General features: G+C 39.9%; 2 long non-coding RNA genes across 3 annotated transcripts in view; one reads left to right on the top strand and one right to left on the bottom strand.

Annotated features, from left to right (window-relative positions):
* LOC130158374 (uncharacterized) overlaps positions 1-26,885 on the top strand; it is a 95,158-nt gene that overhangs the window by 17,929 nt on the left and 50,344 nt on the right. Inside the window, exon 2 of one of the 2 annotated variants that reach the window (XR_008825266.1) lies at positions 19,274-19,341. This is a non-coding gene — a long non-coding RNA (uncharacterized LOC130158374). Of the gene's footprint in view, positions 1-18,268; positions 19,342-26,885 lie in introns of those variants that run through there. The other variant, XR_008825265.1, reaches the window with a different exon arrangement.
* Positions 1,979-25,405, bottom strand: LOC130158373 (uncharacterized). The gene is made up of 5 exons (XR_008825264.1): positions 25,329-25,405; positions 22,325-22,498; positions 17,029-17,228; positions 15,815-15,899; positions 1,979-2,789 (listed from the first exon to the last, which is right to left on the bottom strand). It is a non-coding gene; the product is annotated as an uncharacterized LOC130158373 (long non-coding RNA).

The raw sequence follows: 26,885 nt of genomic DNA, 5'->3' as shown, positions 1-26,885 counted from the left end.
TGAGAAAGGCAACTGCTTGACAGGACTTGAACATGTATAACTATAATATTTTTAGCAATAAAGTCAATAATTTGTCTCACTATCACATCTATCATGGTGCTAAAGTAGTTTTTACCAAGACTTTCCTATATGCTACGCTAGTATGGTGATTGTCACCATAGTCTAACTGAGACTACAGCACAGATATGACAACTTTTTTTCACAGGAGTTGCATTCCTAATGTCCACTAAAGGATTTAGCTTTGTTTCAGTGGTGCTGAAGGTTGGAGATCAAAAAGGATCACAAAGATAGCCACTGTTTCATATGTTTTGCTAGCCTAATGCTGGCAATAGGCCTTATAAAAAGTCTTGCTTTAACATCACCACGTATTTGTCAATGTTTCATTTTGATACTTGTGTTTGCTCTCAAGCTGAAACAAAATGTAGGGGCTGCAAATGGAAATGGAATGAAAGCGTGGAAAATGCTGCTCATGTTAAATCCCATGGTATTCATCTGCTGAGTTACTCACGTGTCTGGTCAACAGCATTTGGTTTTTTTCAGTGTCTGGCCTTACTCTTCTTCGTGCTAGGAAGCAGCAACCTGAACTAAAGAGCAGAGGAGGGAGTAAAAGCATGGGACGCGGTTAGACTTTCTCTTTCTGATCCACTTAACAGAGATGAGAATATAAATGAGCAGTTAGGCCACTGTGATCAAACTCATATGCAGTGTAATTCAACTGATTTAGAGCTAAAATATGATATACCTCACGCTTCTTCAAACTTTCTGCAATGGGAGTGTCTTATTTTGGTAACAGTCTTTTTACGTGACAGGTAATCCACAATGATCTGGAATCATACAAGCAGGCTTTTCCCAATTTCATTCAAACTGCTTAATAGCTTTATTGCAATTCTAGGAATAAAGATGATCGCATTTCACTGACTTAAGAGAGTAGGTTTAATGCACTGTGCCATTTGCCACCATCCTGATGCGTCTTTTTTGTGCATGTGATTAATACATGTCTTAATGCTAATAAAACACTTACAGAGTTTCCCAGATGTAGACATGGCCCCTTAATCCTTCCCTGTTCTGCTGGGGATAATCATTTTTATAACATGAGATCACTTGCACCAGTGAAGTGCATTTTAACACCTTTCGTTGTTATCTATATGAACTGATGATCCTAATAGAATCCCAGCAGTGCATTTAAACTTTTATTTCCTAGGTTAATCAGGATAAAAGACAGTTAAGTAAGTTTCCCAAAGGGGGCTGCCTCTACATTAAAAAAAGAAAAAAAAGGAAAAGATGCTACTGGATTTGTTTATCACCAGAAATTTTACTCATTGATAAAAGCAAAGCAGCAATGCTATAAAAAGGATGTTTTTGTCTTACAGTGGACAGCGGGGAGGGGGGGGGGGGGGGGGGGGGGCGGCGGGGGGGAGAGAGAAAAAAGAAAGAGAAGTATTTTCTGAACAAAGAAGTCAGGGTAGTCCCCCTCTTTTTTTGATCTTTAATCCCTTCTCTCCCAAGTAGAATGGCAAAGGAGCTCTTCTCTCTTTCTAATAAATAGCTAGCAAAAGCAGGCATTCAATGCTATGTCCCTTTGATCAGCACAAAGCTGTCAGCTCCTGCCGCTTTTTTTTCTACCAGCTCTTGTTCCTGGTTAAAAGTGGAAGTAATACCCCCTGAAAGAAATACCCTAGGTGTCCTGCAAATCATCAATCCTATTTTTTTACTTGTTGTTTTTCAGTGGCCCACCCTCCTGGCCTGAGCAACCTCATTACTAACACCCCTCTTCCTCTTTCCACCCTTTTTACAGAATACCAGTTTCATTTGATACGCAATTCAATGTGCCAGTCTGACCTACTGGGACCTTGCTGTCTGAGACTCTACCACTGCGCAGACAGGGGAAACCTTCCTTCTAGCAATAAACAATGTTACTTCCATACATTTATTTGCCTGTAAAGGAATGAAAAAATATTTCACAGACACAGCAAAGGGATTTTTGGAAATTAGCTTTTAATAATTTGTAATACAGCTCTAAATTTAAAAACAGCATGACCCAAACAACAATTATAAAAATCATAGGCAGTGCTTGACCGAGTGTCTGAGATCCCATTTTGCTCCAATCTTCAGGCTGTTGCATTTCAGACGACATCGTTGCATCTCAGCAGTAAACAGTTTGCAAATACTGCTGCTTTCAGACAGGTCACCCTGCACATTTTAAAGCAGGCTCCTTGTTTACTGCTCAGATTATCTGCAATCTGCATTTCTGCTCCTCACGGTGTCAAGACCTGATACAGGGTTTGCAAATATTATGCAAAGGAAATAATTCACAAAGGCAAACAATTACAATCAAGTGTAGAACATGAGACTACCTGCTAATGGGAGAGCAGGGCAGAGGCTTTGGTGTCTGTCTGTGTGTGTGTGTGTATAAAGGCTTGGAGGGGGGAGGAACAGGGGAGCAAGGAAAAGCAACTGTATAAAAGATCATTTTTACTAGACAATGTCATATTCTTAGTGACATGTAATGATGTTTAAGTACCTTTGCCATTTCCCCCTGGTGATTGCTGCACTGGGTGTGTTCTGTGTGTCTATAGAGATATGTTTTTCAAAAATCGGGATGGAGTGAATGCCGTTCGTTGTTCTGGCTGCAAAATGTCAAACTGCAGTGGAAAGAAATACAGCATTGCAGTGGTGGTGCACTGAGGCCCCCGGTAGGAAAGCAGGAGCTATTAAGTGGAAAATTCCTGCAGAGGACGTGTTTCCATTTCTAATGCGAAGAAAGAGGGTGTTGTTTGAGGCTGGCAGGTCTGTGGAAAATACAGAAAACACAGGGAAGATGAGAAAATGACCTCATTGAACTCTGAGAACTTAAGCAAACAGCCAGCCCCAGCCAGCATACCACATTCTTGCAGCACTTCTGCCCAAACAACAAATTGACCTATAAGTTATATAACCACCCGCGAGCCCCTGTGCCCCACGTAAATGTGGGGAGAGAGAAGGGGGTATTCACTGTGGGAAAGGGGGCGGGGGAGGGGTATAAGCAGTAAAATCCGCTGCATTAGGAAAAACAATATGGGGTTGTGCTGCCTGTCCCCCACACACCATCACCTTCCCACCCCAGATGGAGTACTCACATGAGGTTCAGGTTTAATTGCGCTCTGAGTACCAGCAGAATGATGGCACTGGTTGTTTATTATACTACGAACTATTTCAGTACAGCATAAATTTTCCATTTCAAAGGATCCTGCATGCCTGCAGGGAAGGAACTAGGTTTTGTGAGCAAAGGGTGGCCTCTGTAAAAGTTGGTGGGGGTTTCATCATAGCAGTGGTTAAAACTGCATTCTTTGAACCTGACTGGGGGGACTCCAGGGAGCATGTTTAGGGTCTGTGTTTCCCCGTATAGAGGCCCCCTGTAGTGTTGACTCGGACTGCCTGAACAAATTCTAGTGTAAAAATGCAGGGGCTAACCAAAGGCCATGGGTTCTTGTGTGGTGCTGCTGGTGGTTTTTCTATGTAGCTACACCCTGGCAGAAAAAGAAGATGTATGCCAGCATCACCAACATCTGACTGTGCCGAAAGGTTTGATTCGTGTACAAATGCTTGCCTCAGTGTATTTCCAGTAACTAATTAATTGAACATAACAGAAAGTTATTAATTAGCAGAACAGCAGCTAAACTGTAATTCATAGTTTACAATAATATTACTTAGAAATCAGAAAAGGGGATTTCTGTTAACTAGTAGTACATTTGCTGTGGAAACGTGTTCTCTGCTATCATGTAATTCCAACATGCACTTTTAGTGGACAGGGCTCTTCTTTTCTTGTTTACAATGATAAAATTCTGTTGCCTTTCAGTTGCAGGTGATTTTATGCACAACCAAAACCTGTTCTACCACCCAGCATTTTGCATGGACTTTGCCTGTGCTAGGCATGTTAGTTTTGAAAGGTCCTTGCAACTTTAGACTGCATGGTGCTTTGAGGAGAAGCATAACTACAAGTAGATAAAGTGTTTGATCTTCAAGGTGCATCTTTAAAGCGTACACATAGGAATGGGCAAGGTTCAAATGTTAGCAGCAAAGCAGCTGACACAAGTCACAAACTACAGATGCACGTTCAGAGTTCATGTAGGCTGCTCTTTAGATCTAATGGTTTGATCCATTCCGTCATTAGATTAGGGACCCCTAGCCATGAATGCATTGGGGTGTAATTCAGAAAACCCCAGCATCTGTAAGGAGCTGACTAGATTCAGCGCTCAGCTTCCCTTACCGAAACGTTTTAGAGCAAGGTAAAGTGAATCAAAGATGGGTGCTGAGGAAAAAGTGAGGCCATCCCAAACTCAGTCCAAACATGCAACACTTGCCTCTTGCAGGGTTTGAAAAATGTGATAAATTACCATCTTTTCCTTTCCAGTTTGACATCTCCCTGAATACCTTGAACACCAGACAAAAAATGACAGAATTAAATACTACATACAAGATTTTCAGCATTATTTTATAGGCATACTTTAAGTTGTTTGGACAAAGACCAAAAAAGGTGGCTGAAGATTGGGGCACATGGTTAAATCAAACTGAAAATCTCCCACAGCTGTTAAGTATTGCCTTTCAAGGCTCCAGATACCATTTATTTCAGGTATGGAGGAGATAGTGGTGTAGTAACACAAACAGGAAATAATACTAATTATCTGGCTCAGACTTGAAAACCAATTTGCCCAGAATCCAGAGCTGTTTTAGTTTAACCCTAAATGCCTGCCTCCTCTGCAGCACAATGGCCAAAAGACATTCAAGAGCACCACAGTGTTAGGTTATTCCCTTTCTGGGAATGTTTAACCAGGGTGAACTATATAGTGCAGCATTTCTGCACGATGCCATGGATTCTGTTTCTCTTTTCCTTGTGCTGTGTAACTAAGGGGCACTGTAAGGGGTGCATAACTTACAGACGAGAACAGCTTTCTCGTCCACACTCTGACGGGAAATAAAAAGCTCCCAAAAAACTCAACAGAAAAACAAACTTTGTGAATGACAAAAAGAAGCCCTGCCAAAACAAAAGTTTCCTGCATCTAATAGAAGGGGAAAGGGAGATTTTTGCTCATCTTTACCTTGTGGCTGCAAATGGCAAGCAAAACAAAGACATAAAGAGCGCTCTATCTATCATTAGGGCTCTGGAGTTTAGCACCCATTTCAGGATTAACTCTTCTGAGGAGTGCAGGACTTTGGTTATACTTCCCCTCTGCTTTTTATAGGTTCTTTGTCTTTTACGTAGTGGACTTGGCTCATATCAGAGCTTCTGTTTTGTGTTCAGTTTAGAAGACTTTAGATATCTAAAGAGACTTTTAAGAGACTCTTTTAAATAAAAACTTAGATAAATCTGGGTGATGAAGTACAAACCTGAGCCAAAAAGATTGCAAGCCATGTTCAGCTCCTGCCAATGCACCTCTGTCCAGCCCTACGTTATGCCTTCAGAAGTGTGCAGAAATGCCTAGTCAAACTAATCCATGCAGGAGTTCATGAAGCACAAAACCAGGTAATAGAATAATCCAAAAATGTTGCTTTATGAGTTGCCCTTCTTTGCATCACAGTGTCAAAAAGACATGGAGTAAAAGAGCTACAGAAATCATTGATCAAGATCTGGTCTTTGCTTCTTTGTTCTTTTATTTTAAATCATCAGATTCATCATAGCTGGGAAATGAGAGCTGTCAGCATGCCAAAGCTAGCTTCAGCATGTCCCTTGTTCTGACCATAGTGGAAATAGGACACTTGGCCTCTGACCACTGGTGGAAGCATTGAATCCCCAGGATTTTGCTAGCACTGATCATATGGGTCTGGTTTCCTGCCTTTTATGAATCTAAGAGCTTGAAAGTTTTGAGATCATTGTCTGTAGAAGACCTGAGAGTGAATCAGCCTCCCTCTTTCTTTTGCAGTTCAGGATGAGGACCCCAGGACACGCTGGAGTAAGCTTACTGTTTTATCTGCATGCAGAAAGAAAGCCTGTTAGTCAAAGGTTTCATACTGAGGCAGGAGCAAAAAAGGAAACTTCACAGTAGGATGTATATACAGGGCTTTAATGGATAAAATGTGTGTAATCTGCCCCAGCACTGACAAGATGGATACCTTAATCTGCCTCAGGAGCCATAGCTCAAGTTGTGGGTCCTGCTTAGGAGCCATAGAGGGCAACAAGAATCATTAGGTGTTTATAAACCATGTCTTGGGAAAGCACTGGGCTTTCAAGCGCTCAAAGGGCAGGTGCAAGGGAGGTAATCTGTGTTTTCCATGTCCATTGGAACAAGAATTGGCTCAAATTATACAGATAGAATTATCTTGGGCTGTATTAAAAATCTTAAATTGAATGATAGGAGGAGGTACAAGTACAAAAGTGAAAGCATTCCCTTGAACGCAGATCTTCCCACTACCCAGAAGAAATACATAAATCAGTCAAAGTGTGGGTCAGTTTATACTTGGAAAAAGGTTTGATTCAAGCAGGGGCTGAGTGCTGCTCAGCTAGTTTTGACTCAGCTGGGTGCTGCCAGCCACACATGAAAAAAGCATGACGGTAGACTAAGCCCAACGTTTGAGAGTGATGGCACGATGGAAGGCTTTGGGAGGGTTTGGACCTTGTTGTTCCCAGCTTCTTGAAAGATCTAAGTCACAGTTGACCTCTACACACACACACATAGAGACATATGTATTTTTCTTACAGCAATTGATCTGGCAATGAAGAGTGCTTGGTTAGACTTTCTGCAGACTGATCTGTTCACAGTGCGAGAGCCTGTAGGTAAAATTTGCCTCCTCTGTTGAAGCAGTTTGTTTCAATAGACTTTCTCAGTTTTACACCAGTGAAACCGAGTTAAATTGCATTGTGAGGCAAGACAATACGTATACTAAAGATCTGACTCAAGATCGATCAATCTCATGATTTCTCGTGTCTACCTAAGTCTTAAGAAGAACTCCTTGGAAATTATTAATTTCTATAATGTGTATTACTAAAAGAAGTCCATGGCGTTCAGGGAGAAGCAATAAGGGAAGCTTTTAATATATTCCTTTTTCTGGTTTTGGTTGTGATTTACACAAGTAATGAGTATGATGCTAAACTCATTCCATCCAGCATAGTGGGAATGTTACCTAGTGTCACTAACAAGTATTTAGTCTGATTCAGCCCCATAAGCCCCCCACCTCATAGATGCTAATTGCAAGGATTAGGGCACACCAAGACACTCAAGCTCCACTCCTGTGGGTTTGGGGAGAAACAACACATTTAAACATTCCAGTTACAGTTCCCTTGGAAACGTACATAACAACAACTCAGTAAAATCATGGGTTTCTGTTTTCTTAACCCTTCAGGACATTGATTGAACGAATACTTCCTTGAGGAAACAGTTCAGTCAACCAGATATACTCAAACACTCTTAAATCCAGCAGGCCTTTTCTTACAAAAACAACATCAGTTAAATTCCATGTCAAACTGGTCTCCTCCCCTAACTAATGGGTTTAATTCAAACACACACATACACCATTAGCAAACCCACCATCAAAGCCTGCATGAAAAAAGACAGTAAAAACCAATCCCGAAATGTCAATGTTTCATATCATTATAAAGTTCCTGTAGATCAGAGGACACAGACAAAAAATACACAAGAAATTCTATAAAGCACAGAAGTATTCTTAAGAAACAAAACAATATTAACATTTGTGTAGATTATAGAACACAATATCGTTCCTGTCAGTTATAGCAATAATAATGTCTATAGCAACTTTGTAATGACTCCTCTGGGAATTTAAAATACTTCATAAATGTTAACTAATACTATGAAATAATAAGATTTACACCATCTTTATGAAATAGATGCCCCTAAGTTTATTCCACTGCCCAATGAACTGGAGGTTCCATGACATTAAGCACATCTGCTCTTTAGCAGTGGCTGTTCCTATCACACAGAAGTTTGGAAGAGGAACCTCCAGCTGAATGCATGTGCAGGGTGGTGGATGTCACCAGACCTCACCTGTACCTCCCAAAGAGCTGGTGTAGATTTTGGGCTGTCATTAGTAGGCAAAATTGGTGAACATGCTCACAAGGCCTCAGTTAATAGCTGCCACACCAATGGGATTCTGCAGGTTTATTTAAGTCAATGTTCTGTCCCCTACTGTCTTCCTCAGAAGTTTAGGTTTATGAAAGAAAGCATTGAAATCTTTACCCTAGGGACCTTTATCCTAGAGCATGGTCATCAAATTATGTATAGTGATTGTCTGAAGAGAACTAACCTTGCTTCCTCAGCATAGAAGATGTGATTTGACCTAGCTTTTTAGGCAAGAGAAACCATCAGTACCTATGATAAACATGTAACTATTCCTTAACTATCAGTGCACTGATGCACACTGACTTTATGCAAAGGAAGAGACTGAAGCTACAGAACTAAATCAGGGATCAAACAGATGTTGGTGCAGTCTAAAGCAATTACAGTTCATAACCCAGCTTTTTCCCTCCTTTCTCTCTGTAAGCTTTAATTTTTGTTATTTTCAAAAGGAGTCTGCATGACCTTCCCTTAGATCTTCCATCCTGTGATGGCGAGGCACCTTGTCACATTTTGTAGCTTCAAGCAGATACAAGAAAGAGTAACTAACTATACCTGCAAAATTGTTGAAGGCTCTTTAGCCTTGAACATCTAAGGCTCCATTGCTCCAGCATTGCTTTCCATCGATGGAGAGGGCTCACCTCTGCAGCAACTCCTATATACATCTCTGGGAAGCAGATACACACACCCCACCTCCACCATCAGCCTTAGTTCACAACAGTTTGTTAAAGATTATGCAGCATCCTCGCTAACATGTGGTTGCCAGGACATCCTTGTTCCCTAGCCAGCTACTATACTAAGGGTTTACTGGCAGCCATCCGGCTGTGCTTCATTTAGGAACCTGTGCAGCAGTAAAGGCTGTGTTTTTCCAGTTTACTGAGGAAATAAGTCAGTTAGCTGGTTAGTTTGTTGCTTTTCTTCTAAAGACCCTAAGCATTTGGGGAAGCAGTAACTTTTCGCAGAGGATTGTCTTCCTCTTCACTACAAACCAGAATCTAAATCTTACTGCAGAGAGCTTGGATGTTGCACTAACCCAGCTATTGTGGATCCTAGATACATCCTGTGGCACTGTGCCCAGACCAGCACAGGCACAGAGCCACACATGGTGATACTTTCCACAATTGGTCTGGTAACTCCTAGTTTTTGTCTCTGCAATGTGGTGATATTGTCTTGGTCGGGAGGAGAGAGAGTGTCTTAGCATGTGCTGCCGTTTATACATATCCCATTTCGCTAAAGATCTTACAGCACCACAGCAACACAAATCCCAGCTAAAATTGCTTTTAATGTCACGTTTTCTTGGGCCAACTGCATTTCAGATGGAAGGACTATGATGGTACTAGATAGCTATAAAAGGACCTTGCTTGCCATTTCAGTTAGTGTTGGTGACACCCAAAGATGTAGTAATGCTATTGTCGATTCCAGGCTGGACTTCTGCCCAATGGCTTGGATGGGCTTTGGTTACAGAAGCTGATTGCAGGGTACGTGGTGCCAGCAGCAGGCACAAACTGTTGCCACTGCAGTACTAAATGTCCAGAGAGCGCCCAAGGCCAGTGTCCAGGCTGAATGAAAAGCCAGAGGGAGGGTCATGCCAAGAGGACAGCTTGACAGGATTTTATTGCTCATGCCATGATTCTTCTGTCCACTAAAGCCTCTGGGGTGTCACTGCTTTTGAGTTTCTCATTGCTAGAACAATTTGTGCCATTATTGCCGTCTTGTGGTAACTTAATAGCATTCATGCAGTAAGTTCCAGGTAAAGAAAGGAGGGGCAGCACCCAGATGAAGATAGGATTTACTGGGTTATATATTCCTGCCATTTGAAAAGTAGAACAGGGTTCCACACACTAAGGATAATTGAGACTGAAAAAAAAATATCAATAAAAGGCAGGTGCCACCATTGCTTCAGCTGTCACTCATACACCTAACAACTACCTCCTGTATATATCAGTCCTTTATCTGAGAATTAATGCAACCTAAACTATACATACCCTGGAATAGGCAAGTGGAACAGGCAAGGAAAGTTTTCTTTTTCAAGCTCTTTGTTTTGAAAAGGCAAGAAATACAGCTCTATGTCTAACACTAGGAGAGCTATTCAAATTTTTGAGGTCTCCACAACCTTAGGCAATTTGTTCTTATAGCACCTATACATTTTTGCTGATTTGGGTAGCAGTTTACAGTCAAATCCTGGTGTCCTTTTTATCCATACTACTTATGTGTTAGCTTACACTTTGGCTTTAGTCTGGGAGAAGCCAGCCAGATTATCTAGACAAAGTCAAGACAAATTAAACACCAGATCTCATCTAAGGTATCTCCCTGCAGGATGGGTAAGCCTCACTTTAAATCACTATTCTAAGACTGCAAGCACAGCTATTGAGGACAGGCCAGATGCAAGCCATGTCTAGTTCCCAAAGCCTAGAGTGGATTAAAAGGCGTGACTGCAGATCTAGTAAGGGAAACTTTAACATAGCTTGTAGCAGATGAACTAAGAATGATATGGATTACTAGCACCAAAGTAGAGATTCTTGCACTCTAAGGCTGCCATAGCTATCGCTTAAATGCACTATATAATAGAAGTGGCTGATCCCAAAGACTGGTTAATGAACTAAGGCATATTGTCAGTGGACTACATGTTTTTGATATATAAATATATATATACACACATAAAAATGCATAAGGATTATATGTATGTGTAGTGCTTCTGATTGATAGTACCTGAACTATTGTTAGAGGAAAAAACATTGTATTTGCAATTCATTAGATCTTACTATTTAGAAATAGTAAACACTGTATCTGTGCTACTAAGTAAATATATGAGGCCAGAAAAGCAATGTAATAGCAAAAGAAAAGATGGCAGATGAATTATAGAGCTACATCAAGCCTTACCCTGATACCCAAGAAGCCCTGATCATCAGTATTCAGCCCTTAGTATTGCACATATAGCTTTAGCATTTCAGTCCTAAAAACCTCAACCCAACCAAACCCAAAACAAAAAAATCCCACAAGAATTTGGCTTTTGTTCACTGTGTGAAAGAGGAGTGCATAGCTCCTCACATAGTCCCACAGGACATGCACAATTCAGTGACTCACTCTATACAACCTTTCACTGAAGGAATGTGCAGGCAGCAAAAGTATTTGTGATACTAATTAAAGATCAGAAAATCCTCATTTAGTAAAATGCCCCTTGGCAGGGTATTTCAAAATAAACTAGACATATTTCTGTCCAAAGTGATGGAAGGGGCTGTATTTCTCATCTTACTTAGAGAACAGGGGATTAAAAATGCACCCTGGCTGGGGTGAAATAGGTTATAAAAATGATACATAAAGCATTTTACTTCAATGCCGACAAGGGTCCAAATTAAAGAATGGCCCTTTAGTCTAATGATTGAAAAATAACAGACATCTAGACAGAATAAAGTCTCATTGAATATAATGAGCTATTAAAAAAATTGGTAGCCTTCTTCCTAAAATAAAGCAATGAAAAATTTCATTCTTTTTGTCACAGTTGGGGGGGGGGGGGGGAGTGAAAATGTTATAACTGATATTATGTCTCAATGGAACACAACCTACAGTTACAGTACCAAAGTTTACCAGAAGACGTTTAAAACTGAGACAATATTTTGAGACCATATTGTACCCAGACCTAAAACTTGGAACATTTTGACCAGCTTCATGTTGTATAGACCTTGTTGAGTGGCCAAAAAAAAAAATAAAAAAAAAAAAAAATCAAAGGTAAATTAATAAGGTATCTGAAAAGATCTACATAACATATAGTTTTGCTGATGAAAAGTAATGCATACAATGTGAACTGATATTAATAAATGTACAACATAATGCGTTATCCTTTGTGGTATATATAAATGTTGACTATACTTACGTTTATTTGGCAGTACTGTTGTCATGGTTACCGTTCAGCTCTTTATGTTTTAATATGCCCTGTTTTGTAAGGTTGAGGTTCAATTCAAGTTCATGTGAAGCAAAGCAACTGAAGTTTTTAGATGTGGCCTCTAATTTAATGCACATCATTTTTTGAGAGGCCAACTTGAAATACTTTTGGCATGACTTTAAGACATACAAAGCACCTTCAGAGTCAATGCCCTGTATGCAGTGACTTGAGTCATGAATAATCTGCCAAATGGCACAGTCCCTTACAGTCTTATTTTAAAGCTTTATATACCTGTTTCAGTTGGTATAGAGAATGTTTCTGTACTCCTACAGCCTGAACCTACCACCTTTAGACACTAAATGTACAATGTGTCATTCCCGCAGCAGCATTTATTTCTCTGAAACTAAAGGAATGCTTGACTGTAATGTTGTAAAACATAAACTTAATTCCTGTGTGCAACATCAATAATCCAATACTTTTGGTCCATTGAAATGGAAAACTCCATTTCCCCTGTCATTTTTGTTTTTCCATGGAAACAGATGGACCTGCTCTGCAAAGTAGCCTCTTTACCTTATTAGCCTCAAGAAAATCCTTTTCACCACTCCAGCAGGCCACCTGGAACTGCAGAATACTCCAGGAATGGTTCTTTCTTTGCCTTCCCTTTTCTCAATTTAACTTTAGCGCAGCAGTGTGGCAAGGAGGTGTTGATCTTTTTTGTAGTGCAGTGCATAGGAGCAGAGCCTGGTCTATAGGGAAAGGTAACTTTGTGGCAAAGTTTTAGTAGAGCCAACTTCCCTATCAGCATGTTACATCCAATTGAGAATTTAATATTGCCTACTTTTCTCTTTGGTATAAAAATGGGAAAGGAAAGGGTAGGGGAGAAGGAACATTCTAGATCAGTGTCTCTTGGTATTCTAGGTTCATGTCTTGCATAGTCTTTCAGCTTTTAGTATTTCTAGTTCTTGACTCCTTTCAAGAGTGGACACAGGTAAACTAGCTGCACCTGCTGTGTTCCCCATGGCAGGTCTTCCTATGGCTTCAGCACTAGCGTTCTCTTAGAAGTATTCAAAGACTTTGATTTCTTTTCCTCTTGATTGCTGGGCTGTTAATTTCTTTTGTTTCCTTAATGGCATGGTCCTTGGGGACATCCTTCTGCAGCGGGATGGCCCAGAAGAATCTCTTTTCAGATTGTCTCTACTCATTCATACAACTCACAAGTGTGTAGGATGCAATTGTTAAAAACTCTTGCCCTTTCCAACAGCTCCAGAACATTTCTGAGGCACTAATTTAGTCAAAAAGGAAAATTCTATGTGTAGGACACAAAATGCAGCATAAGGTACAGAGAACCAGGTCTGCATTTGTGTTATGTGAATATATACACTATCACCTGAGTGCCTATGTGCACATATACAGCTCTGTGTGTGTATGTCACAGAGACATGTAATAAATGTTATTATGGAATTTAGAAAAAAACCACTCCATTCCTTCACCTATCTTTTGGGGACCCATTTAGATGTATAAGTAGGGTTGATACGTCTCTGTGTGGGTGTGTATTTCTAATCAGAGATACTCAATCATATTCTTTTTTTATCAGACATCTCAACGTCATTTCATTATTTGATCTCATGGTGTGCATTCTTTATGGCTCTTCTCCTATTTTGATACTAAATGGGCCACTAAGTTATAAGCTTTGTCTCCTAAACCCTAGAGTTAAGCATCATCAGAGAGCTGAAGATGAGATATAAGCAAATTGGATTGAAGGAGGCCTCTTTGGCCCCTGTTTCCAATTCCAGTGTATGTTCAGATGAGTGGAAAATGTTTGCTGCTAACCTCAATGCAGAGCTTCCAGTTCATTGCACAAATAATACACTTCCATACACTTGATGATGTGGTCTGTGATCTATGGTAAGAGGAAGGGAGCTCTGAGATGAACTCCAGATGCACCTATTTGCTATGCTGTTGGCTCTGGAGGCCTAGAACCATGCAAAATAGCATTTCAAAAGTCACTTTCTAGGTCATAGCATGAGATAGTAGTGATAACATCTCTAAACAGGCTGCCTTTGCAGAGAAAGCATCACCTGCTTTTGCACTGTGTTAAACACGGAACTGATTAAGACACTGTCTGGCATTGCAGGGTACAACCTCTCCTCTAGCAAGTGAGTTTACAGTATAGATGTGTGAGAATATTTTTATCACAAGCCCATGCTTTTAAAAAGGTTATCAGCAAAGCACCAGCAGGGGGCCAGAAAAACGAAGACTACTTTTTGATTTGTTCATTAAAATAAAATAATTATTTAAAGCCTAACTGATCAAACTCTGTACTTAAAAAAAAAAAAGTCCTCATTCTGCCTGCTTGATGTTAAATGGTAAAACAGCACAGAAGTGAAAATATCCTGGAGCCTTGTATCATCTTCATTATCTTCACTGGTGAAGTGAGTGAGTGAGTGGAGAGGTGTGAAATTCCAGCAGAGAGGAACATGCTGTTTTAAGAGGAAGTGCTGACATGCAGGCTACAATTAGACAAAAAATGACTGCTGACATTTAAAAATCATTACAGAGAGGAAATTGTGAGTGTAATTATGTCATCATTGACACTGTTCAAGTGTGCTGATGCATTTTTGCTGATCAAAATCAAGTGTTTATATTTGTAAATAGAATGCACTTAGCAACTCTATCAATGGAAACGTTCTAGCCAAGAACTAAGGAAAACGGAGCCAAGTCATTCTGACAAAAAACTTTTTTCCTTTTTGTGGATTTTCAGTATTTTGATTTCAGGATAATTTCTGGCTAACAAAATTGTTTCTTGCTATTTAGCATTTTGGATGACTGTTTGATCAGGGTTTGTTTGTACGGATTGTTTTTTTTTGTATAGAACAATAGGAATGGCCATTCTAGAGCAAGCCAAAGGTCCGTTTTGTCAATACGTATCCTAGGCCTAACAGTGGCTAACAGTAGATGCCTGCAAAAGGATATAAGAGAACAGTAAATATATAATGATATTAGCTACATCAGTCTTGCAGCTTCCAAAATCTGCTGCTCAGGGACTTCACAGACTGCTCAAAACCATCATAATAATGAAGTCTTTCTGACTGGATTTAGAAATAGCCTGATATAATGTCAGCAGGTGGCAAAATATGTAAATGTTATCATTTACTGGGAGAAGGGGAGTTTGTTGACTGTGCTAATACTGAATTCTTGGCACTGCATTATCTAATACAGTTCTGCCTTAAGTCCTGTTGTAAGTCCTTTACCTATGATATATTATCACTCGGTGACAGGGAAAAGTGACCAATCTATGATACATTGAAATGCTCAGTTCAGAATGGACAAAATATCTGAAAGGGTACATTTCTGGTTGATTCCAAACCCAGATTTTTTATTTTTTTTTTGTATTGGTGATTTGGGAGATTATATATAAATACAGTTTATAAATGTGAGAGCAGAAGTGTTTACAAAGGTTCTTGAGGGAAGTAAGGAAAGATCTTGGCTTCTGCAATGAAATGTCCACAACAAAAAATGTCTATAAATGCTAGTCCTCCTGAGGATGGCATTTTTGTTCACAGTATTCTGGAACACATTTATGATGGAGATTAAGGAAGGAATAAAAGCATGGACAAGATAAAGGATGCTTAATAATGAGGTACTCCACGTTATCAACACAGTTATTGAAGGCTGTGGCTGACACAGAAATATGAATATTGAATGTCAACTCCAAGTTAAAACTAACTATTCTTCACCCTGCATCTACTGAGCTATAAAATTCCCCTTAGTATCTCTTTGTTATTTTTATAAGAAATATAAATATTGGTTTGTCTTTGCCTTTTCTTTCTGGTTTTTTCAGTCCTCTATTTATTGACTTTGCCCCTTGGGAACGGATTTTTTTACAATCCACCTATTAGTTTTCTGGGTGTCCTCCTGCAGCCAGTTTTTCTTCTTTTGGCATTGGGTCCATCAGTTTCCATCAGTGTCCCTGTTTCCTGGATGTCAAAACATATATCCAGTCAAATTGTGTTACCAGAATAATGTCAAGCAACTTTACAGTCACCACATCAGCAAAAGAGCTGCTTTCATGATGTCAGTTTATGATTGGATGAATACTGTAATTCATTTTTAGAGTGATAAGGATTTCCATGTCAAAACACAGAATTCTTTGTGTCATTGAAATAGTGGAAATCCGTAGATAGGGAACAACCCATGCTGGGTGTCTTGAGAGAGGCCAGTCCCGCAGATATTTTGGATGACTGCTTACTGAAATAGGGAATACTGAAAAACCCATGATAGAGGGCTGTAGAAATAGGTAACAAGGCTTTACTAGTGTACAAAAATATGACAGAAAGAATAGTATGTTGTAGTTTATATTCTAACAGATACTTACAAGGCTACTTCCATCTTCATCTCCCCTTTCACTAATTCTGAATTTATTTTCTCTTTGGAATCAGAGTTTTCCATATGTAATATTTGTGGAAAGCTATTTAATTGCTGCTTCTAACAAGGTAAAGAAAAAACATTTTTGCTGTTCTCTGCTTGTCTTTGAATGACAGATGTTGAAAAAAATCACCTTTTTCTGCTCTGTAGACTGGTGCCACACACTTACTCTTCTTAAACACATCATTCCAGAACAGCTGAACTTTGAAACCTGGCAATATCTAGTAATTTTTTTAGTAATGTAAGTGTATTTGAAAGACATTACTTTGTCTGAAATTTTAATGAATACAGGATTGGCAGGGTATTGCTGAGTATCAGGGATGTCAAGCAGTTAAAGCCCCATACCAAAGGGAGGTAAACTCAAATCAGTACCAATGGACAGCCCCGTGTAATCCACCCAAATGTGAGGAAATTGGCACAAGTTAAAGACCTGATACTGAAAGCAGAATTGGAAGGGGCTGTGAGAGGTCCCCTGGTGCATCCTACCAGTATAGTTAAATCTACATGTTGTTTTTGCTTTTAGCTTAATAGTGATTGCATATTTTTTTTATTTATTATTATTTTTTTTTATTAAGACCACGATGGGCATTCTACAACTTCCCTGATAAAATGTATCCACCTGCACTTCTGGAAACCTTTTACCTAAATTCTAACCTTGGCATTACCTCTTTGAATGCCTACCATGTAGTTCTTTTTGCAGGATGAATCTTTCAGTCTTTGAGGGTAGCCCCTAAGAAATCTTCTAGCCTGTGTAACACAGCACTTTGCGTTTTCTTTACTTCACTTGGGAAGCACAGGTGGTGTTGGTCTCAGAGTATTGCTGGGTGCTTTGTATGAGGCAGAAGGAACAAACACTTCCCAAATAAAACACTGCATCAGCACTGAAATTAGAAAAAAACCCTGTAAGCAATAAAAAAAAAAAAAATGGAAGTCCTTGGAGACTGGAGGGTATCTCCTTATATTGTCTGCATTCCACAATATTTTTTGCTTTCGCTGTAAAACTATTTGTCAGTCTCTTATTTGCCAAGTCATTGTCAGCATAACATAATGCAAATCATGAGCTGCTGCTCTGATACTGATAGCCCAATCCTGTAAACTGTCTCCATTTAATCATAAAGGGCCCTTTCAACAGCAAAAAGTTTTAAAAGTCTATTTTGCCAGTCTTTCCTCAGACCACTCACCACAGTGAGGTGTGACCTTCAGAGTAAATGCTGGCATTGAAAGACACCTGCAGTATTGTTTTCCTGCATTGTGTATTCTTAACAAAAGCCAGTGCAAATAACACGTGTACTAACAATGTTCAGAAGAGTGATTCTACTTGAAGGACCTTGGGTATAGCAGTGGGAGAGAGTACGTAGCACTTATAGTAATCAATGCAATTTCTTATCAGTTTGTTTTGATGACATGGAATGATCTACCCTGTCAGCTTTCAGACAGGGACCAAATGTTAAACCCCTTTATCTCCATTGTGAGTAGTTATCTATCCAGGTTGTCTTTTCTCATCACTATAGCAAGGTAGGGGATTTACCAATAGACCTAAAAAAGACACTGTAATCCAAGTGGAGACCAGTGACAAGTGGTGTTCCTCAGGGGTCAGTATTGGGACCAGTGCTCTTTAGCATCTTTCTTGGCAACATGGACACTGGGATTGAGTGCACCTTCAGCGACACCAAGATGTGTAGTGTGGTTGACACACTGGAGGGAAGGGTTGCCATCCAGAGGGACCTTGACAGGCTTGAGAGCTGGGCCTGTACAAACCTCACAAATTTCAACAAGGCCAAGTGCAAGGTCCTGCACATGGGTTGGAGCAATGCGAAGCACAGACACAGGCTGTGCAGAGAATGGACTGAGAGCAGCCCTAAGGAGAAAGACTTGTGGGTCCTGGTTGACAAGAAGCTCAACATGACCCAGCAATGGGCACTTGCGCCCAGAAATCCAACTGTATCCTGGGATGCATCACAAGAATTGTGGTCAGCAGGTCGAGGGAAGGTATTCTCCCCTTCTACTCCACTCTTGTGAGACCCCCAACATAACAAGGACATGGGCCTGTTGGAGCGAGTCCAGAGGAGGCCAGGAAGATGGTCAGAGGCTGGAGCACCTCTCCTAGGAAGACAGGCTGAGAGAGTCGGGGCTGTTCAGCCTGGAGAAGAGAAGGCTCCGGGGAGACCTTATGGCAGCCTCCCAGTGCCTAAAGGGGCCCGCAGGAAAGCTGGGGAGGGACTTCTGACAAGGGCATGGAGTGACGGGACAGGGGGAATGGCTGGAGGCTGGAAGAGGGCAGATTTAGATCAGATATTAGGGAGAAATTCTTTCCTGTGAGGGTGGTGAGACACTGGCCCAGGCTGCCCAGAGCAGCTGTGGGTGCCCCATCCCTGGCAGTGCCCAAGGCCAGGCTGGACGGGGCTGGGAGCAACCTGGTCCAGTGGAAGGTGTCCCTGCCCATGGCAGGGGGGCTGGGAATGGATGATCTTGAAGGTCCCTGCCAACCCAAACCATTCTACGATTCTATGATTAAAACAATGCAGCTCTACTTCTTAAGGCTACTTCTATATAAATGCTAAATAATAGTAACAGAAAAGGGTGTTGCCTGATTTTTAGTAAAATGTACTGCAATAAGAATAATTATTTTTTGATCCATTCCAGTTTGAGAGGCTTCAGCTGAGCCTGTAACTAAGTTACACTGTCATAAATGAGACTATAGCAATCAGTCTCAAAACCTGTTAAATCTTTCAGTTCCATGAATGTAATATGCTATTTCTGCTGTACAATGAATTAAATGAATACATGACCAAGATCTAGATAAAAACATGCAGCAGCAAGTCTGAGGGCAACACTGTATAAAATAAGAACAATTTAAAATGGAGTAATATGATTTATAGCTGAAAATCTTTAGTTGATAAAAGAACCTCATTCTCTTCCCCCCCAGCCAAGTACAACCAAAAAGATCAGGAAATCTGAAAATGTGGGAGCAGAATAACAACCCAGCAAAGAATGGTAAGAAAGGAAAATAAGATAATATCCAAATTTCATTGTTGAAGCATTTTTGCTTCTGTAAAATACTGCTAATTAGCACTATTTACTCAGGTTTCATTAGTTGAATTTCAGTTATTATACATGTGAAATAAATTATGCAACTTTTAAATCTTAATTACATTGTTAATTCGGATAACTTTATGATCATGTTGTGATGCCTCAAATCAGTGAAACATTTCTCTGTTTCAAAGTTGATCAGAGCTGGTGACACTTCAAATATAACACGCTGCTGGTACTTCTTGATAGATCTGAAATCATTAATTATAATCTTTTCATTAGATTACTGAGTTTTGAATGCTACTATCCATAAACCAAAAAATACAGCAGTATTGGGATGTAATATCATTTTCATACTTCATGCAGCAATTGCTTCTGGTTAAACAATTTATATTAATCATGCAAGCATGAACCATTCATACCCCAGGGTTTTATGTCCATCACGACAGTGAAGCAGGTTTAGATTTAGACACAGCTGCAGTTGGCAGAAGCAGTACTTGTAGTGGAACAGATCAGAGGCGTGGGAGGTTTGATGCCAGGGCATTTGTAAACCTGGTAGGTTTGCCATGCTGAGATAATGTAAGTCAGTATTGTTTATAGACATTAAGACACTGCATCAGTTTATGCCAGCTGAATATCTGGCTTCTGTTAGCATCAGTTCAACCACTTTGCTTTTAATTAAATGTTGAAAGCAGACATTGGCATGCCTGGTGAAAGCAGTCCTACCAGAGGGACTGAAAAAAACAGAAAAGAGCCATAGGACAAGGTACTGGGCACTGGTAAGGCTTCAGCTTAAGTATCAGGTCCAGTGATGAGCACATGACTTCCAGAAAATTGTTAAGTGACAGGAGACAGTGATATTAGATAAAAGCTGTGAGAAGAACCAAAAATCTAGAAGATACAACTTAAAAGTTAAAATTGAGTAATTGGAGATAATTAGTGTGCAGGGAGACGACTGGAATAACAGTCTGCACATTCAGAAAATGGTGGTATAAAAATGAAGAAATGTGCTTAGCAGGTAAGAAGAAAAGTGAGAACAACGTAATTAGCAGCAAGAAAGACTCATACTGCACATTAGGAAAAAATTTCTAATGCTAAGAACCAGCTCAGACACAGCTTGCTTTTGGGGAAGTTATGGAGGTGCTGTGTCACAGAGGTTTTAAGAACAGGCTGGACCAATGTCAATCAGAAATGAAACATGTGACTGGCCCTATGTCCTTAAATAACCTCTTATGTCCTCAGCATCTTAAGCTTTCTAGGATGCATAAAGTGCTCCAAACTCCTGCCAATCTAGAAGTTCTTGCAAGCATTCAGTAATTCTCTGCTGCTCTGTACCCTAGGAAGAAGTGGCATTTCTGCTAGGACAGTACAACACTCCCTAATGAATATGCTGAATTGAGGCATTTCCCTGGTCGGTGTGCTGCTGCCATTGATCTGATACCTATGCCCAGTGTAAAGCCATAGATTATATTAAGTAAGCCTGTAGTACTGACCTTTTGAACACTTAAATCCTAAGTATACTTAGACCTTACCCATGCATGATGTGTGAGCCAGAATTTACAAATACCATTAAGTTATTTTTCTATTGGCTTCAGTGATATCGTCAATAAAAATTGAAGCCCTTCCCAACTGATTGAGGTATGAGAAAGCTGGATTGCCTTCTCCTCACAGAAAGATAACTCACAAATGATTCCACACAAAGATATGCGGTCTTAGATTGAGGCAAAGCTGGTACATGATCTTCGCTAGAACCTATTTGCTGCTGTGAAAGAATGGGACACTGCAGACCTTTTACAGTTCTGGTTCTGGTTGTCTTCAGAGTTTTCATCGTGCTCTTCAAGTATGCCACTCCACAAAGCAAAGTTCACATTGTGCTTCAGCGTCATCCTGGAAGCCGATTCATGTACTATGCTTTGTGTTTGTTTTAAGACCAGGCTCCTCCCTAGCCTGCCTTACAACACCAAGCCAAATTCCCATCAGAGCTACATTAAAATGTTGCTACCTCTTGGACTACTGGGCATAGTAAGTAAGCAAAATTAAAAAGAAAAAAAAAATAAAAGAAAAAAAAAAGAAAAGACAAATTAATAAAGCCTCAAAATTAAAAATGTCTTTGTTTTTTTCCCATCTGCATGTAAGTCAGTATTTCAGGAGACAAAATAAAGATCTGGGGAACAAAAATCATAGGTAGTGTAAACCATTCCCTGGCATCTCTCTTTTTTTCCTCTTTATGGGAAAGCCTAACTTCTTGCTAAGTAGAACAACTCCAGGGCTGATCACAGGAGAGCTCCACCAGCCTACTCTGTTACTGGCTGGGTAATAACAGTGTTTTATTTTCCACTGCAGCTGAACACCTCTGTCTTTGACATAGTCACTTTGTACCTGAAGGTTTTAGAAAAGCTTTTCAAATCATCGTAGAATAAGTAGGAATATGCCACGAGTGTAGTTGTAGGTAAAACTAAAAACAATCCTGGTTTGTTTCTGGACAGTTGGTTACAAGCTCTGCAGCTGAAGTTTTCAAAATATGCTTTCAAAATAAAAAATGCCTCTTGAAAGAGTAGACAGCCAAAGCAGCTTTGAGCTTCACTTTGCGCTTCACTTGTAACAGTTATCTGACCCAGCCTCACACCTCTCAGCCTCTAACTCTGTTAACAGGTCACCACAGCATAGTGTTACATGCTGTAACCTTGCCCTGCCATTCATGCTTAATGTGGTCATGGCTTGACTTTGTAAGGCATGTTGGGACTCCTAGCCAAATTTCATTGCTAATAGGGGAAAAAGCCAGACTGACAAACTGAACATTTCCAGCGCAAGCAAAGGAAGACGGAATTGCTTTTTACTCCAAATACACACACACACACGTGTATCTATATAGACACACTCATATATATATATGTGTGTCTAATATCTTGCTAGCTGAAGGCTTCTTTATGTTGTATTTAAGACTTACAGTGTTCTGAGAGAAAAACAACCATTCCCCTTGTCAGAAAGCTGCAACTCAGCCAGTCAGTTCAGTATGAGAACGCCAAGTGAGCCATTTGAGACGTGTGATCTTTCAGCTGCGCAGCATCCCATTCATCATATGCTTCAGAAATGTAATATGTAAAGCTGGAAAAAACAGAAGCTGCAGAGGCAAGAAAAATCAATTAGCAGGAAAGCCCATATATGAAAAAAGGCCTGCACAGAATCACCATGTTGCCATTTTGAATTTCCTAAAGTGACCTACTCCATCTTTTTAGGTGATCTTGGAACACATTCTCTACATTAGGATGAGAGGATAGGAATCTTCTGGTCCCCTAATTAGGCACTGATAATTTAACAGAACACTGCAGGACCTAAAGTGCACAAGGTAGCACTAAACACAAAGTTGGCTTTATATCCTTCTCTCCACACCCCTGCCCCACCAAAAATTTCAGATATGGCAAGCCTCAATGTTAGGAAAGAGGCTGTTATAGTTTGCAAATAGTTTCCATCCTGGAAGAAGGCGCACCCAACAGAATTTAAGCAATGCACACTGCAATCTCAGTTACAGTGGCATAAATGAGGATCAATTCCACTGAGGTCAGAGCAGTTATATCGGTGTGAGACACATGAGGATTGAGCCCTGTTAACAGCAATAGAGTTAATTCTCATCTACTTTCCCGTAAGTCAGAGCACAATCTGGCCCCTAGCTTTCAGTTGGACTCTGTCCACATAGTGGACATAGTAGGCCAAATCTGGCTCTGAATTTCAAGAGAATAAATGTGGAGATACTGATTTTATTGGAGCCATTCCCAATTACAGTAGTGCAAATTTTGACCCAGAGACTATTTAGAGTCCAGGCACCGAGCAGTGGCCAGCAGTTGAGGTCCCATCGTACTTTGGCCTAGGTGGACTGGAACATTCAGAGTGCAGACTGCAAAAGCATTTCTGTGCGATGCGAGGTACCATGTTTCAGACCTATGTTTGATCATGGATGAAGGCAGCAATTCCAGAAATAAAGCGGAATGCACTAGTTCCTCTCCCACCCCCAGGAATATTTCTTGACTTGTTAACTTTGGAACCCGATCTTCATGTAATACAGGAAATGTGTAATAGTGATACCAACAACCTTAGTAAAGTGCAAGCTGTGAATCGCCCTGGTGAAGCTGAGCAGCCCAAAAAGACAAAAATGTTGGTATGCCAGCTGTTTATTTCTAATGCAGGTGAATGGCTTTTAGAAATATTTAAACCAGCTGGAGTATACTCAACCAAATCTTCATTAATGGGAAAAAGGAAAGAAAGAAGAAAGGCAATAAAACATAAGAAGAGCATGCATGACCACATATACTAACGTAAACAGAAAAGATTCTTCCTTCAGTGGCAGAGGCAGCAATACAGGCAGTGGCAGAAAGGCAGAGCTGAGCAAAAGGTTACAGGAACCATAGTAATTAGAAGGTGAGTGAGAAATGTAGCTGTATACAATCAAGTCCCTATTAAGCATTCTCTCTCATTATTATAGGTTGAACTGATGCAGAGCTTAATGAAGCACTGCTTTCTGACAAATAATAAATATACCACTAATTTCAGAGAAAGTGAGACTCTTCCTGAATTTGAATGGAATTTAGCAAATAGGCCCAAATGAAACAATGCAGAAAAAAAATTACAATGTCAAAACACTTCATTTTAGTATTTTCAAAATGGAGTGTTTCATTCTAGAACTGCCAAAACACTTCTAAAAACTTTCAAAACAAAGCCTTTTAGCTGTTCATTTTAAAATTGGTCTAAATTTAAAAAGAAAAAAAAAGCCTTACAACATGTGAATCAGCCCAAGACCAAAAATGAAGTCATTCTTTTGAAGCTGAAATAAGTATTTTGGGTTGAACAAAAATTATACTTTTCCTGATTATTTTTTATTTTGCCAACATTTTTTTAAAGCTTGATTTGACCAAAACTAAAATATAATTCTGAAAAGAAAAATAGTAGCTAGATAGAACCATTGACTAAAAGTTCATGCATTACCAAGCTTCAGTTCTAGGTAATCTTCTGCCCAATTAATGCCTCTTTGAATTTAATGGAGCAGTTAGGCCCATTGCTTTCCAAAAAAACTATTCAAGCTTATTGATTTACTTTTAATTGGAAATCTGAAGACATTTCTTTTTATAATGGTGAAATAATAAAGGTTCCATCTGAAAACTCCCAGTCAGAAACACTTCTGTAGCCATGCAAATGGTAGATTTAGGTGCCTGATGGCATTGCTGTTCTCTCTGGCACTGTATCAGAATCAGCGTCCTGCTTAGCCTGATCCTGGAGCTCATTTTCAGCTCAAGCTCCCTGAGCATCCCTACTGCCGCGGCTTGCTTGCACTCAGGCCCTAGCCTAGCAGGGGGTACAGAGGGAGAAATTAGCTCGCATCCAAATTCTGCTTCACAGGCAGCACCGCTGTCACATGCTGCAGCCATTTGGCTGCATGAGCTCCTGTCCCTGCTTGAGCTCAGCCATGTAAGGCAGTAAAGATGTGGCAGTTGTGAGCCCCCTCACAAAGAGCATGGAAATGAAGCACCAAACTGCCATCCTCCTGAGAGGTGTGGCAGTAGCACTCCAAATCAATACTTTCAGCCAGAAATATTTGGCTTGCAGGTGTTTGGCTTTCTGATGAATAGCTCTAATTTTCTACAGAAAGCAGATACTTTTTTGTGGAAAAAATATTCTCACAGAATCCAATTTTCCCTTTAAGGAACAGATGGAGATGGAAAATTTTTAACCTACAAGATGTAGCAACATGTGTGATTTCCCCCCCCCGCCTTCCCCAAACAGTCTTTTCTGCATACCCATTGACTTGCCTTGCTACAGAAAATTGCACTAAACGTCACTGGCTCTGAGCCCAAAAGCCCACTTTCCCAAGCACTATCAATGGATTTATTAAAGATGTTTCTGTGCATGGACCTTTTTCTCATATACCAATCCCATTAGAGGTAGAACAACATACTACTTACCGCATTGAATGTCACTGGATATTATGATCATGTTCCAGTGTTGGCCAATGGAAAAAAAAGTGTGCTTGCACATACCTGGAAACACAGAGAACACAGAACAGGTCATCAGGTAAGGGGAGTCAGGTTTTGTAGCTATCTTAGAGGAATAAAAGATTTTATTACCAATACACGTGTGCAGACATTCAAGAACTTACTTGGTTCCAAAATAAAAAGTGAAAACATGTCATAATAGGAAAAGAAATTAATCTAACAATGTTTGGGATTTTTTATGATTCAATCAGCAAAAGAAAGGAAATCCAGAGTCAGAGATCACCCCCTCCCACTGTCTATCACAACGGGTGACCATCCTTAATTTTACCCAGCTATGTCATATTGGTGACCAAATATTGGAGGCTTGATCTTTTAACTTTGAAGTTTTTCTCTTTTGTGGTATTAAGCCAGAACCACAAAATTTTTGAAAACGCAGTGCTTGACTGGATTGAATGTAGTTTTTCTCTGTGAAAGTAAAACCAAACAGAAAGCTTTCACCCTTCCAAGAGATAATTTTTAAATTGTCTTTGACCCTTTTTCTTCATATTTATATTGGCTCTTTGATTATTTGATTAAAACTGTAGGAAATCTAATGCAAAAGATTATTTTTAAATAACAAATAAGGAAACTATGATTTTTTTTTTTCAAACTCCTGCCTTTTTTTTATAAAAGCTTTCCAGATTTGGCTTTACATTTTTACACATTTTAGCATTATCTGAAAGTTAATTCAAGTAACACATTACATTGGCCATGCATTGTAGTATTTTGATGCGTCACTGTTGGTTGACTTTAAGTGTTCTCTTTAGGAATATTTGATATAGAATAGAGGGTTTTGAGATCAAAATCAAGTATACATATATAATACATACGTATGCATAGGCATAAATATATATACTTGTGTATACGTATATGTACATATGTATATGTAGCCTACAAAAATCGATCATAAAAATGTAGTGTTCACCTAGCCAAATACAATAAACACATCATTCATTACTTTAAAGTTCAATTGACCTTAGTGATAATTTTTTCTGAATACAGATTATTGACTCTAGCCACAGTAAAACTTACCGAGTGTAACAAAATATTTTAATAGAGCTATGCCTAAATTAAAGAGACCTTGACATAGGGAGGCTTCAGTGGCCGATAGGAAGGCAGCAAGTTTTTGTGTCAATAAATGCGGTGGCATTTGCCAGGTAAAATGTTGTAATAATCCTTTGGGCGCTACTTCACTCCCACTAACATGTTGGACAGTTTAGATTAACGCCAGTAGAATGAGCTGGAAACCAATGTAAATGCAGAGAAAGAGAGAGAGAGAGGGAGAGAGAGAGAGTTCATTTTGCAGCCTTGTTTTCCCTGCATTCCCACTATCCTTGCACTAAGAGATGGTGGTATGTACAGAATAATGGAAGAGGACGAAAAGAGCTCTGGGAACAGGTGGAAGCATGGAGTCAACAGAACTGGGGGGAGGAAGAGGGAAGGAAAGTCAGGAAAAGAGTTATGGAGACATTACAGGTACTGGGGGGC

The sequence above is a fragment of the Falco biarmicus genome, chromosome 13, assembly GCF_023638135.1.
Source record: "Falco biarmicus isolate bFalBia1 chromosome 13, bFalBia1.pri, whole genome shotgun sequence".
In the NCBI taxonomy this organism is placed as follows: Eukaryota; Metazoa; Chordata; class Aves; order Falconiformes; family Falconidae; genus Falco; species Falco biarmicus.
Note: the sequence above shows the minus strand (reverse complement) of the source record. Positions and strands in the feature narration are given on the sequence as shown.